Source organism: Chionomys nivalis, chromosome 2, assembly GCF_950005125.1.
Source record: "Chionomys nivalis chromosome 2, mChiNiv1.1, whole genome shotgun sequence".
Classification (NCBI taxonomy): domain Eukaryota; kingdom Metazoa; phylum Chordata; class Mammalia; order Rodentia; family Cricetidae; genus Chionomys; species Chionomys nivalis.
In genome coordinates, this window is record NC_080087.1 from 39,274,608 (window position 1) to 39,289,876 (window position 15,269).

The following is a 15,269-nucleotide window of genomic DNA, read 5'->3' on the forward strand; positions in this document are numbered from 1 at the left end:
ATAGGATGATGCACCTGTCAGCATGATTTCAGGTCTCACCGGTTACTAATGAGGCCTACACCTTCTAGGCATGTCCATTACTGTGCACAGGAACCTTGTGTTCCCTTCGGTCTCCTGAAATCCGCCCATTTGCAAGAGAAGCCTTGCTCATTATTCATTGTGCTCTCAGGAGTCCTTTGACTCTGAGCCTCTTTCTGGCAAGCACAGTAGTTAGAATGTGCTGAGTTCACTTCACCATGACTGTAGCTTGACATTCACAAGTGGTCCATAAACTTACAGGCATTTTCAGCAAACAGGAGAGTAGCTTATGCAAACATGCTATGGCTCCTGTGTTACAGGCGAGAAACGTGAAGCAGCATGTGCCTTGGCGAGAGGAAACGAAGGACAAAAGACTGAAGGAGAAAACATTTTCAAAAAGACATTTTGTTCTAGCAGAACTGAAGGGATTGTTTGCTATTCTTGCAAAAGAAAGTAGTAAGGAAAAGAAAAGTAGAGGCTATGACTTCATTAATTCTCCACTGCAACTTCAAATCAAGACGCTTAGAACTTAGTCTTTGCCATTTTGAAATAAGTATAAAAACATTTTTATGGATCTGTTTTTCATATGCTCTAACTTTCAGATGGTAGTCTCTGTTTTAACTCTTCCTTGGCCTTTCCTGTTCAGCCCCACTTCTCAGTTCGCTGGACATCAAAAAAGTTGTTCAGTATTTTTGAAGCAAATGAAAATGCTCTGAGAATGAGATTGAGTATTTGCATTTTCTTTCTTTCTTTCTTTCTTTCTTTCTTTCTTTCTTTCTTTCTTTCTTCCTTCCTTCCTTCCTTCCTTCCTTCCTTCCTTTTTTTTTCTTTCTTTCTTTTGTTAGGGTATTTGGTTTAGAAGTATCTATTCATAACTAAGGTTAGGAAGAATCTAAATCCAAATCTACTGAGGATATGTAAAATGTAGAAAAGGTGTGGTGATTTGAGTAAGAAAGTCCCCCATACAATCATATATTTCAGAACTTGGTTGGTCCTTAGTTGGCAGTCCTATTTGGGGAGGTCTTGAGGTACGGCCCTGCTGGAGGATATCCAAAGCAGCCTTGTGGTTTCAAAACTTCGTGCCATTTTAGTGTTCTCTCTCCCCACCCCTCTCTCTCTCTCTCTCTCTCTCTCTCTCTCTCTCTCTCTCTCTCTCTCTCTCTCTCTCTCTCTCTCTCTCTCTCTCTTCTCTCTCTCTCTCTCTCTCTCTCTCTCTCTCTCTCCTCTCCCCCTCCCTTCGCCCCCCTTGGTCAGCTTCTATTCCAGCTGCTATGCCTACTGCTTGATAAAATGCCTCCCCACCATAACAGACTCCAATCATCTGGAACCATAAGCTCAAATAAACTCTTTTTTTCTGTAAGTTGCCTTGGCCATGGTGCTTTATCACAGCAACAAAAATATAACTAATACAAAAAGTTTTCCATAGAAAAGCTGTGCTGTCTAGTCTCCCAAAATACGTAAAAATATAGTAGGACTAGGAGGTCTGTGGAAGGCATATTATCATAGAGAAAAGGCTTGGTGAAATCAGGAAGAAGCCAAATCACACTGTAGCCAGTGCGCAAAGAGGAGCTGGCATGTACCATGTTGAGCCCAACTTCAGAGAGCTCCCAGTCTTTCTGGATAATCATGCGTTTGGGTTCCCTTCAGAACACATACACATTTTCCTTTCTCTATACCTAAGGACTCATTTGGAGCAAGGAACCTACTACTATTATGTGAGGATTTATTATTTTGGCTTTTTCAGAGGCCTGTCACCCAGCTCCCAGACAAATCACACACAGAGGCTTATTCTTAGTTATGAATGCCTGGCCTTAGCTTGGCTTGTTTCTTGCCAGTTTTTCTTATATTAAATTATCCTGACTACTGTTTGCCTCTGGGCTTTTATCTTTCTTAATTTTGTATATCATAATTTCCTTCTTACTCTGTGGCTGGCTGGGTGACTGGGTGACTGGCTGGGTGACTGGGCCCAGATGTCCTCCTCTCCTTGTTCTCTTGTTCCTCATTCTCCCTTCTATCATATTTCTCCTATTTATCCTCTCACCCACCAGTCCTAACCTTACTCCTGCCTCGCTATTGGCCATTCATCTCTTTATTAAGACTATCAGGTGTTTTAGACACTCACAGTGACATAGCTTCACAGAGTTAAACAAATGCATAAACAAAAGTCACACACCTGAAAATAATATTCCCCAACATAGTACCTTTAAGGTAGCCAAAGAGTAAATGGAAGAAGCCTGTGAGTGTTTAGCTCAGGAGTTGGGAACTGAAAAAACAGACAAACAAAAGTTCAAAGGACAGTGAAGTCAATTGTTGAAAGTCTATGGGCACGTACATATGAACCGAAGAGTAAGAAGCCAAAAGTGGGTACACAATTACTAAGATCCCCCCAAAAGTTAAACTACTACAATGAGGACATAGAAAGCCTAATGTAACCTTGAAGAAGAAAAAGGTATGGCCCAGAGTACTAGAAAGCTAATGATCCTGCTGCTGGCCACTTGTTTCTACCAACTGCTAAAACTTTTGGAATTGTAGGCAAAAGGTTAATAGCCGATTTGCATATATGCTATAAAAGTATATGTTTCAGCAGGGGGCAAATTAGACCAAACAGTAATGTAAAAGTGTGGAATTTAGAGAGTGTGTAATTCTTTAATCTGTTTTTTTTTTCCCCCTGGAGAGTAGAGATGCTGGTATGTGCCCTCAAAGAAGACAGATGTGGAAAACATACCAGCTTCTTCGAAGCTTCCTTCAATGTTGCTTCATTTCTCCTGTGGAGTAGGCATAATAGAATATCAGGAATCCATTCCATATAGAAAGAAACAAAGATTCGGAAAAGTTACATAAATCCCCAAGTTTAAATATCAGTGAGGGGAGGCTTCAGAATTCTTTGTTTGCTCCTTTTAAAACTCTGTCTTGATATCCCAGGACTCTGACAAGTAGAGGTCTGAGGTCCAGGCTAGCCTGCTCTCCATAGTGATGTCCAGGCGAGACAGGGCAGCAGCACCATCTTGCTTAGAGAAAAGATAAGACAAATAAAAGCCACTCCACTGTAGGTCCAGGAAATAAGTAAGGCAGAGTAGAGCTGTCGCCCAGAGGCTGTGAAGTCCTAGAATCTGCTTTTGATTTCTCAGCAGTGTCAAACATTCTTGTCAAGCAACAAGAAAGTTCAAGCACTCTACCACCATCATGCTATGATATATGACATATATGTGTTGTGTATTTGGTGTTTTTGTGTGTGTGTGTGTATGTGTGTGGTGTAGCATCAACAAGAGCCAAGAAATTCAGAAGACCAGGGTGAGAAAATTCTGAGAAGGCTTCATGGTGGAGAGGGCACTTTTCTTATATGAAAAAAGTCCTGTTGTGACTAGGAGAAAATATTAAGTAAAACTGGGCTTATTATCTGTAAGTGGACAAACGTAATCTATTCATTGGATATAAGTGATAATTTGACAATGGAAAATTGGTGTTTGGATAATTTTAGACTATCAGAACCATTTCAAGATGTAATTCTGGGACCAGTCTCAGCCAGGTAAAGCACTTGCCACTAAGATTGGTGACCTGAGTTTAGTCCATATCTCAGTTGTTCTTTGTCACACATGCACACACACACACACACACACACACATACACACACCATGGGAGGGAAGGAGATTTTAAAAAATGTGGCTCTGATTTACTCATTCACTTGAGGCCAAATGACATTTTAGGATTAAAAATCAATCTCAAATTCTAAAGCATTTATTAATAATTTAAATCGTACACTAAATTATCTTGCAACAGCTGTGACTCAGATAAAATCATTTAAAAAAAAAAAACAACAACCCAAAAACCCTGGTCCCTCCATCCCATATCAGGGCAGTCTCTAATTTAGTAAATAAACACCTTAGAAAATTGCTGTGCAACCTCTATTAATGTGATTTAAACCCTGTTGTGTGTTCTCCTGAGATATGCCAGATTAATGAATTATCTAAGCCTTAGTGGAAAATGACCTGCTCAAAAGGAAAATAAAATTCATAACTAAAAGCAGCCAAAATAACAAGAACTTTTAATCCTTGAGTTTACAAGAAAGAACAGTGGAAATAGGTCAAGAGGTAGGTCCTGCTTAGTATTTTAGATCTTATTTCAGCCTTATCATGTGAAGATTGTTAAAGAGTTTGCTTGACTTCTGTTTGTTTTTCTAATATTCAAATTAAATCCTTTTTTGCTGTTGTTGTTTTAATTTTCCTGCTTAGGCTTTGAATGGCATGTTTGGATGACTGGCCCAGATCTGGCATTCTGAGTTTGTGCCAACAAAAATGTCAAGTGCATTTGCCTTTTAATTACATGCAATGCCTACATTTTAATATTCCAGAATTTTCCCTGAGGAAGAGACTTTTCTGATCCTGCCATTTGTGGGAGGGGGAAATAAAAATACCACTGACATTATCAGGGTTGTTTTTCCCTAATGTCTGCAACTACCCACGTTGGTCATTTACAAACATTTCACTTGAAGGTTATAGTTAGTCATTGGTAGCCTTCTTTGCTATAAACACTGTGTGTGAATAGGATACAGGAGCCAGCATTTTATTTGAACTCCTTTCTTTTACTTCCCAGTAATCTTCAGGCAAACTCACTTTACTCTGAATAGACCATTGCTACTGAGATGTCTCAACACTATAGTAGTGTGTAGAGGGCTAATCACTATTACTGACATTTTCCTTGCCCCCTTACTATCCTTAGTTTGAACGTAGCCCAACTCATTAGTCCTCCACCAGTACAACATTGTATTATTTGGCTTCCCCAAAGCATGAAAGCAGAATTGTTATTCTTTCATCTCTTTTATTACTTGAAATGAGATTTTTTTTTCCTGTCAAATAAGTGGCTCCAATACTCTGAACTCCCTTTAAGGCCAACTGCACAGATTCAACCAAGTCGTGGTGCTAGTGATTGATATATTGCATTCAAGCTAAGATGAGGCTCCACCATCTACCCCAGACCATCTTCTGAAAGGTCTTCCCTCTTGTCCACCTCTGACATGGTCCTGAGTGGCTCTCCACAGGTAGAATTTCTCAGTCCCAGTGCTAGTGAGAGAGGTAGCTTAGTAAGTAAAGTGCCAGTAAGACCTGAGTTTGAATGCCTAGCTCATAAGTGAAAAGGTGGGCCCAGCAATGAGGATGTATCATTCTATCCCCAGCATCTTAAGTCACTGATCTACTGCTGCGAAGAGACACCATGACCAAGGCAACTCTTATAAAGGAAAACATTTGATAGGGGCTTCCTTGTATTCCTATCATCACAGTGGGGGGCATGGTAGCTTCCCTGGCACTACAGAAGCAGCTGAGAGATTTACATCCAGATTCAACAGCAGTAGGTAGAGAAAGAGACTAGACCTAGCATGGGCTTTTAAATTCTAAACACCCACCCCTAGAGACACACTTCCTCTAACAAGTCCACGCCTCTTCCAACACAGACATACTTTCTTTTTTTAATCCTTTCAAACAGTCCCACTCCCTGGTAAATAGGTATTCAAATATGTGAGTCTGTGGGGACCATTCTTATTCAACTCACCATGTCTAAGGTGTAGAGACAATAGGATCCCTGGGGCTTGCTAGCCAAGCCCCCAAGCCAAAAGAGTGAGCTCAAAATTCAGTGTGAAACCATGTCTCACAAAAATGAGTTGTAGAGTGATTGAGTAAGACACCCCATGTCAGGGACACACACACATATACTCTCTCTGTACCAAGGGGTACTGGTTTCCTTGTGCACTTCTTACTCAGAATCACTCAAAGATAGCATCTATCTTACCCAGTAATAATTTTGCAAGGGCTAGGAATATATTGGGCATGTAAGGAGGAGAGGGGATCCTTTAGTTGATGAAAATAAAACAATGCCACAGATTCCTTATTTGTGTATTTAAGGTGCAAGGGGGAGTGTGTTGTCCTTGCCTTAAGTTTGCTTCTTGTGACCCTTTCTTGCTCCCTCTCAGTTCTTCCATTTTAGTTTACTTTATCTCCTAAGAGGAGCTGATGCAACTAGCTCCCGCTTCACTTATATTTCTTTCTATCTCCTCCTTATTCTTTCTATGAGTTAGGGATTCAGGTTGACATCAATAATATATTGCCCTCTTCCTACCTAATTTGTTTGTGTCTTTAAGGCAGTAAAAATGCTAGGCTGATCACACTTCTTCCCAAGTAAAAGTGGCAAGTACCAGGTCAAGAAGAATAGCTTTTGTTTTTAACTATATATTGTACAATTATTATAAATATGTTAATATATGAAATTTATATATTATACTACATGTAATAGTATATTATATATAATTAATTTAATATTATAGATTATATATCAAGTAATAGTGGGTCTGTGAAAAGTGGGGTTTTTTTTCTTAAAATATGTTAGAATTATAAATTAGTTTTTAACCTTATCATTAATGGATTTTTTTTTTCAAAAATCTAGAAATTTGTAGTATACTATAGGTGATATATACTCTATTACTTAATGCACCGCAACACTTTGCAGCTTGTTGGTCATCGTGAAATCTTAAACATTAAAATTATGATTGAATTTTTATTAACAAGTTCCAGCTCTTAATCTGTTTGTTACACATTTGCTGAAGAAATACTGTCAGCAAAATCTTGTTTGTGGGTCATGGGACTGATGTTTTAAGGGAAGAGAGTAAGTCCTGGGTAAAAGAAAAAACTGGATTGAAATCCATGATCTGAGGCCAAGGGTTGTGGTTCAGTAGGGGAACACTTGCCAATCATGCAAAATGCCCTGGGTTTAAACCCCAGCACTGCAGAAACAAATATAATCCATGATCACAGTTACTGTTCTGGAAGTTCAACAGGTTATGTGCTCAGGGCATCTCTGTAGAACAGGCCCACTGTGGGGAGAAAACATTGTTTTGCACATTGCTGAGCTCACAGCATCTACAAGGAAGAGGAAGGGAGATGGGAGAAGGAAAAGGAAAGGAGGGGAGGAGAGAGGAGCACAGGGGGGTGAAGCCAAATGATAATTTAGTGTTCATTGTAGGGAAAATTTTGAAGCTTTGATTGCTGGTCTAGCAATGGGAGTTGCATAGCTAGCCTAGCAATGGGACTTGCATAGCAAGAGATTTCCATACAAAGCTGGCAGAGATGGCCTAAATCCATAGGTACCTTCTGGCTGCTGGTACAAGGAGGTGCAAATTCTGTTTAAGATGAAAGCATGATCAATTCAGGCCTGCAGGAGTCCCGTAGACTAACATAAAGCAATTAACTCACAATCAAAGGTCACCAAGCATTCTTGAAAGTACGTCACAGTGGGAGTTAGCAGAAACACCCCCTAAGTCCTCTCAGGACTGCAGGTATTGACTGTGGAGTCAAAATATAAAATTGCTGCATACAAATTATAGTCTCAATGTCCTTTATTTATGGACTCTAGAGAAGCTAAATAAGAAGGTGAACCCAAAGAAAAACATATAAGCATCCCCCTGAATATTAACCTTCATCAGGCGATGAAAGAAGACAGAGACAGAGACCAACATTGGAGCACTGGACTGAAGTCTCACGATCCAAAGGAGGAGCAGAAGGAGAGTGAGCACGAGCAAGGAACTCAGGACGGCGAGGGGTGCACCCACACACTGAGGCAATGGGGATGATCTATCGGGAACTCACCAAGGCCAGCTGGCCGGGGACTGAAAAAGCATGGGACAAAACCGGTCTCGCTGAACATAATGGACAATGAGGACTACTGAGAACTGAAGAACAATGGCAATGGGTTCTTGATCCTATTGCATGTAATGGCTTTGTGGGAGCCCAGGTAGTTTGGATGCTCACCTTAATAGACCTGGATGGAGGTGGGTGGTCCTTGGACCTCCCACAGGGCAGAGAAACCTGCTTGCTCTTTGGGCTGAGGAAGAAGGAAGACTTGATTGGGGGAGGGGGAGGGAATGGGAGGTGGTGGCGGGGAAGAGGCAGAAGTCTTTAATAATTAAATTAATTAATAAAAAAAATTGCTGCATACAAAACACCTTTCCAGACAGTGTATGAATAAAGATTAACAAGATGTTGTCATCATTTACCAAACAAAGAACTGTATACCATGATCTGAATAGAATTTATAGGCTAGAAAACCATGGTTGTCCAAGTTTAAAAGTAACTGAATTGAGATGTGTTCATCAGCCTTACACTGCTGTAGCAAATACCCGAGAAAACAACATAAACAACATAGAGGAAGACTTTCAGAAGAATTTCAGAGGTTCCAACCTATGGTCACTTAGCTCTATTGCTTTGGGGTATGAGGTCAGGGCATGTAGTGAGCCAAGAGGATCACCTCGTTGTAGGTAGATGCAGAGAACACCATACAAAAGGAGTCCAGGGATGAGGCAGACCTTTACAGGAACCTGTTTCCATCAACCAGGCCCCACTTTCCAATAATGGTGTGAGAAGCCATTAGTTAGGTCAAATCCTTCATGCTTCATCACAACGTGGCCAACTAGGCTCCAAGTTTTCAACACATGAGCCTTCTTTATGAGGGAGAAAGGGGAATGAATCATAATGACAGGCCTAGAAGGAAAGCAAAAGAGAGATGGTTTATCTATAAAGAAGATGCCCAGAGGGAGATGTATGAGGAAAAGTGAACATGCTCAAGAAAAGAACCATAATAAGAACATGTACCTATACCATGGCATGTTCAGTTCAACCCATTCAAACCTTGTCATGCCATCACAAGATGGACTTAAAAAGTAGAAAAATCTAAACAGTGACTCCTGCAATTTCGTGTTTTGATAGAACAGAAGCAGCTTCTGAGCCCTTTACATCCATCCCAGAATCTTGTGCAGAAACTATGTGCTTAAGAACATAGGCAGTGGAGGGGCTGAGAAGCCTCCTACCATCCGTGCTGCTGGGGAAGCAGATTAGATATGGCATGCACAACTTTTACAGTTTTTAGGGGAAAAAATGAAAAAAAAATTAATAAATTCAGCCTTGGAAAAGTTACTAAATGCTAAGCACCACTCATAAAACATAGACTAATATATTTTACTTAGTTAATATTAAAACAATAATTCACTTTTATACCATGAATAAAATAAGATGAAAATCCATGGAGTTCAGGGCACTTTACTCCAAAATGTGGCAGTGTTCAACTGCTTTAAGTTGCAGTGGAGTTTTGAATTGGAGAGGGTGCTGTTCTGTTTTGAGAAATGACAGAGCTGAACAGGTCTCCTTGGCCTTCTCCTTACCTTCCCTCAGAAGCAGTGTACAGATCTCAGGAAGGATTTCCCTGACTTTGCTAGAAATAGCATGAGCCCTGAACTTGGGGTGCCTTGCTTTGTAATTAGAGAAAGGAGCTCGTGAACAAAGACCTTGCTAAGCTCCTCCCCCCCCCCCCCCCCGTTTACCAACTCATTCTGTGCCCTCCTTTGTTGGTGTCATTGTTTTCTGTCTGATGGTGCATACTTCATGGGATCCACTCTGAAAGCATTCAGAGTTGTCTATGGCTGTGAGTTCTCATTTCCTTATGAAGCCTCCCATATCATATAAAACGTATTGCAGTGTTAGAAAGGAGGCTGCCTGGGTACGAATGCTTAGTGTGCAAGTGTGAGAACCCGAGTTCAGATACCAAACATCCACATAAAATGCTGAAAATGTCTGTGTGTGCGTGACCCCAGTACTGGGCGTGGGCTACTGAGAAAGAATTGCTTGGCCTTACTGAGAAAGAATTGCTTGGGCTTCTGGTGTAGCCAGTGTAGCCAAAAGACAGTCCTCTCCAGGGTCACTGCGATTCACTGTCACAAGGAATAAGGTGACAAGCAGAAAGGGATCAAGGTAAGCGCCCAGTTCTTCCTCTTCTGGTCTATACACAGGCTTCAGAAGCATCTGTGCATGCTCATGCACAGACAGGCGCGGCGCGCACGCACACACACATTAAACAAATGTTTATACTTTTATTGATCTTTAGTTATAAAGGTTTAACTGGTGAATTTAGAGGTTAAAATACAAAGATATGTTTTCCTCTTGTGCTGCTCAACAGAGGAAGGGGTTCACAACACAAATAAAAAACAGCAAGTTGGTATCTACGTAGAGCCAAAAAGGTAAAAACAAATTCTTAAAAATAGATGAAGTCTGGGTGTGGTAGTGCGTGGCTTTAGTCAAGTGCTCCAGAGGCAGAGAGGTATATCTCTGTTAGTTCAAGGCCAGCCTGATCTGCTTGGGGAATTCAGTCAGCCAGAGGTATGTACTGGATCCTCTCTCTCACTCTGTGTGTGTGTGTATTATTAAGTCACAAAAATAGGTGACAGGTGTTCACTTGGCATTTCATAGAAGAAACAGGTTTAAATATTCAAATATCTCTAGGCCAGTTTTGTCAAGTGAATATTAGAGAGCATATTCCAACAGCATGTTTCAAACACATGAAAGATCTGATGGTGCCGAGATATGACATCATTTGCGTGGAGATTACATACAACGCTGGTAGGCAGAACAATGAGTCACAAGTTATGTCGTGCAAAGCCGAATGTTTGCAGTGTTTGTTTCCATCACAGTGACATGGATATAATCCCTGAGTCACAGATTACTAACACCGGAAGTAAAGTGAGGTGTGACTAGATTATTTGATGATGGACAACTGGTTCTAGACAGTTACAGTATATGATAACATAACATATTTGTCAGTGGCTGAGGATCAAAGGGTTGACTGTAGCTGCGTTTGGGAAAGTTTGAAGTAGTTGGAGTGGCTATTTTATTAAATTCCCATTTTTAGAAAACTCACCTTGGTAGCAGAACACAGGCAAAATCTGAGAAAGCTGATGTGGGAAGTAGTAGGGCCTATTTAAAAAATTTTATATATATATATATATATATATATATATATATATATATATATATATAAACAAGATAATTGAGTTTTGAATGCAGCAGGAGGTGGAAGAGAAAAGTCAAGGCAGATTTTCAAGAAAACATTGTGGCTAGACCCAACTGTGTTTAAGAAGTAAGACAGCACACCATGGTTCTATCTTGCCCACTTTCTGCATGTCAGGAAATAGAAAGCTTAATGAAAAATTTATATGTAGAATCAAATATTTGTTCTCAAAAGAAAATAAAGCAGAATAACGCTTTCTGCTTTTTTTATTTTTAAGTATACTCCTGAAATGTGACACTAATGTGTTCATGAAAAAATATATCTATTATTTATTTCGAATTTTTGTAGCATTTATGTGCTATCATTGCTAAACAAAAACAAATCCGAAAATCTCGGATACCTTAAACTGTGTGAAATTAGCCTGAAATATTTGTAATAGGAAGGCATACTTATGTTTTATAATTTTAGCTCTTCTTTATAATTTATGCTCTTTATAATTTATGCTCTTCTTTTCTTACATTCTCAACATTATAAGTTTCTTTGTTAATCAAGAAAAATATTTCCCAACTGTTACAATAAAATGAATTATGAGATGTGACTGTTTCCTTGCTACACCAATCAAAACCTCTGAATGACCTTTTCTAATAATCAGCAATCTAAGAGGGAACAAATTTCATCATAGGATCATGCGAGGTGATAAAGCAAAATGACATCAAAGGATCATTGAGTTAAATAATAAATACTTCAAGATGCCCCTAAGGCTTAGAAGTCTGCAGTGGCGAACTATTTAATTAATAACATGTACTTTACAAAACCCGTCATTATCTATTTATATGACAGATTGCTAATTTTTTTAAAACTATTTTTTTAAGTGATGTCAGTTGGCTTATTTGCAGGTTTTCATTCTTGCATGATGGACTCAAAGGCTGACCTCTAGTCATTGCTATCCCTTCTGCTCACAGTTCTATTATACATTTCCATTTATAAAATCACCTCACAGCATTAAGCAACTTGACATCCCTAAACGGCACATCATATAGTTATTCTTTTAGAAGGTACTAACTCTATCTGGTTGCTATGCCACTATCTTAGATCAGTGGTAAATTGTATCTTTAGGATAATGGCAGCAGGTAAATGTACGTTAGGCTCTGTAGTGGTTTGAATGGTAAATGTTCCTCGTGCCAGTATTTGACGACCTGGTTTTGGTAGCTTCAGGAGATGTAGCCTTGCTGGAGGTATTCGGCCACTGGGAATGAGCTTTGGGGGTTTCTCAGCTAGTCGTTTGTAGTTCACTGTCTCTGCTTCACGTTATGGTTCAAGATGACTTGAGCCCTCAGCTTCTGCTCCAGCCTCAGTATCTGCACCCTCCTTCCTCCACTCTGCCATCGTGAACTCTCCCCTTTTGAGGGCTGTAAGCCCAAGTAGACATTTTCTAAAGGTTGCCTTGGTCATCGTGTTTTAACACAATGGTAGGAAAGTAGCACAAGGCTCCTTGTGTCTCTCATAAATGTCTGGTTATATGTATGCAAGCTTTGTACTGACTCGGTGCTCCACAAAGCCGCTTCTTCCTGTGTCATTCTTTACATAGTTGCAGGGGTTACTTTCTAGGTTTTACATTATTTCCCAAAGCCAGCAAATCAATTTCCTTATAGCATTTCATATTTTTAACTACTACAGCTCTAAAATCTATATAAGACATGACAGGCAGGTGCTGAGATCTTAGCTCTACAGACTAAACCCTGGATAACTTCTTCAAGTCTAAAGTTAACCGGTAGCATGTCTCTCCGAATAGTCCCACCTTGGGATGAACTTGAACTTGGTTTGGGACAGAAGATGGAAACGGCCCTGTTAAGGAAAGACTAACTAGTGTCCTTCTGTGTCTGGCTTTATATCAGACTAGTTCTATAGCAGTAAAATACAACAAATCCTTATGTTTTGAGGAAACTATCTGATTTTTGTATGCCCATTCAGTTTGTTTTATGCACGCATAATGCTATTCTTTCTATCACTCGGTTAATATTTTTGTGTTGTGGCTCCTTCCCAAACCCTGCTAGACAAAAAATTACAGCAAAGTGTACATGGTTCTTGCCTTAACAATCTTTATGTTATGAATGGGAAACCATGAGAAGTCTGTAATCGGTGGCGTGATTGGACCATCATAATACAGGAAATGCAACGTGTGTTTTGCTGAAGGATAGACAGGCAGGATGCAGAGGAAAAGTAAGCAACTGCTATGTACATGGGAGATGATGCTGGTCTGGGCTAATGTAGCAGAGGGGCAGAAAAAGGATAGGAAGTGGATACTTACAAAGGAATAATATTTATAATTCTTTATAATTCTTGCACAGGACAGACGCTTTGTTTCCATGTCTACCCAGATATTCCTGTTTCCATTTTGTCTTTTCATAATTATTAATATCTTCACATTCAGAATCATCCAGGTATGGATAATAAAGTATGCGTTAATACAGAGATAAAGAGAAGAAGAAAAGGATGCTGCCCAGGATTTCAGCTTCAAAGAAGCCAGTGGCAGAGCCGTGTAGTACAAGGGGGCGGAAGTGGATGGGGGCTGTAAGGAGAACGTATAGGCTCACATCTAGACACAGTGTGTTGAAGGAGAATCATACCTTTGACAGAAGCCAATAATCAAACCATTGCAGGGTCAGGAGATCAAGGAGATGTTGGCCATAAATGGCATGGCTTTGAGAATGATCGGAATGGAGGGTAATTGAAGTGATGGGACCGTGACATCACTAAGAAAGTGTGGACAACCACAACAAGAAGCCGAGGCCCTTGAGGAACTAAAAATGACACCTACTTTGCATGGATGAATAAAACAGGAGGCATTTTACAAAAAAAAAAAAAAAAAAAAAAAAAAAAAGTTCTGGCTAAAGAATGCCATGAAAAGATGACGTCATGGCACCAGCAGGAACACTGCAGAGGACTTCCCATAAAAGGACAGTGTTGAAAACAGTGGTCTGGAAAGTCAGCAGCCTCTGGTATTCAGACAGAGAGAAATGTACCCGTGGAATTCCAGTCAGTGGTCAGTCAGTGCTGCAGCCGCTGCTGCCTTGCTTGCAGTGGGGGTCATAGCCCTTGTTTGGGGATTTTAAGGAATGGCTGATATACATTTGAATGGTTTTCCCAAATTACGGCCGAAAAAGGAGAGCCATCCATCATGCATCAGGAGGATGTGTAGAATTTGAGTGCAATGTCTTAAAATGTTGTAAAATCCCTTAGAAGACTATTGTTCGAGATGTCGTCTGTAATATCCATCATGAAAGAGGGGAAATGATTCCGTTTGATCATAGAAATTAGAATAGTTTTGACTTCCATGGAAATTTATGTGACTTTACTTTTTTGGTCTACAGTTGGAACAAAATTATTTTATTCGTGGGAGCAAGAGTATAGGATATAAGAAGGTTACTTTAGCTATTTCCCTTTCCCCCAAAAAATGTATTTCATAAATTTGCTCAATAAAAAAAAGATTCTGGCTTCACCCCTCCCCCCCAACTGTGCAAAGAATTACTCCACTCTAGGCTTCTGACAACCTAGGGATTTTTTGGATGCTCTCTAACAAATAAAACCATATTTTTGACTTTCTGAAAATGATGCTCTCCGTTGTCTTTGTGCATGCAAATATTATATGAGGCCTGGAAATGCAACCACTGTAATAGGTGTCCTGTGTCTTTGAAGAAAACAGGAAATAAAAGTTCACTTAAAAGCTATTGTATATTTCCATTAATGAATCTTCTAAAAATGGAAGATTATGTTTATATTCTTTGGTTCTACTAAGCAAAAACCTAGAGAGATAAGTGTGATTGAAGCATACAGAGGAAGTCAGCCATGTGGGATGAGTCAGGAGGATTGCATGTTACACTCTGCTGCATAATGCGTTCGAGGCCAGCCTGAGTTTTGTAGGAAGGTGCTTTTCCTCAAAAAAAGCATACAGATTAATAAAATTGCACATTTTCCTTTAAAAAGCACAGTTGTTGGTAGTATTAGTAATAATAACAGGTGAATCCTCTAAGGAAAGTTTCCAGTTCAGGGAAAAGAGCTATCACCTCACACATACACAGAGACTCTCATTCAAGTTTGATAATTATATTGAGAATTGGTCAATAATCTGTACATGAATTGTAATCATGACCCACAGAGCATACTTGTCCAGGTAACTATAAATAGAGTCCATCAATAAAAAAGCCACAGATTATCACTTTAAATTGCACATGGATTTACATAGTTCATGAATTATCATAACACCCTGTGCACGGAACTAACCTGCAAGCTTAACAGTCTGTGTTCAAACATTAAATTTTAGATTTGACATTCTACTCCCAGGAATATATTTAGATCAATTTATCAGAAATACTCTTTTTAGTAAAACTTTCTTTAAATATTTTTTTATCCTCTGAATTTGAAATTGCTTGCCT

The 15,269-nt window shown here is 39.6% G+C and overlaps 1 protein-coding gene across 13 annotated transcripts in view; it reads left to right on the forward strand.

The window, feature by feature from the left end:
• Ptprk (protein tyrosine phosphatase receptor type K) overlaps positions 1-15,269 on the forward strand; it is a 549,613-nt gene that overhangs the window by 490,038 nt on the left and 44,306 nt on the right. The window lies entirely within an intron of this gene.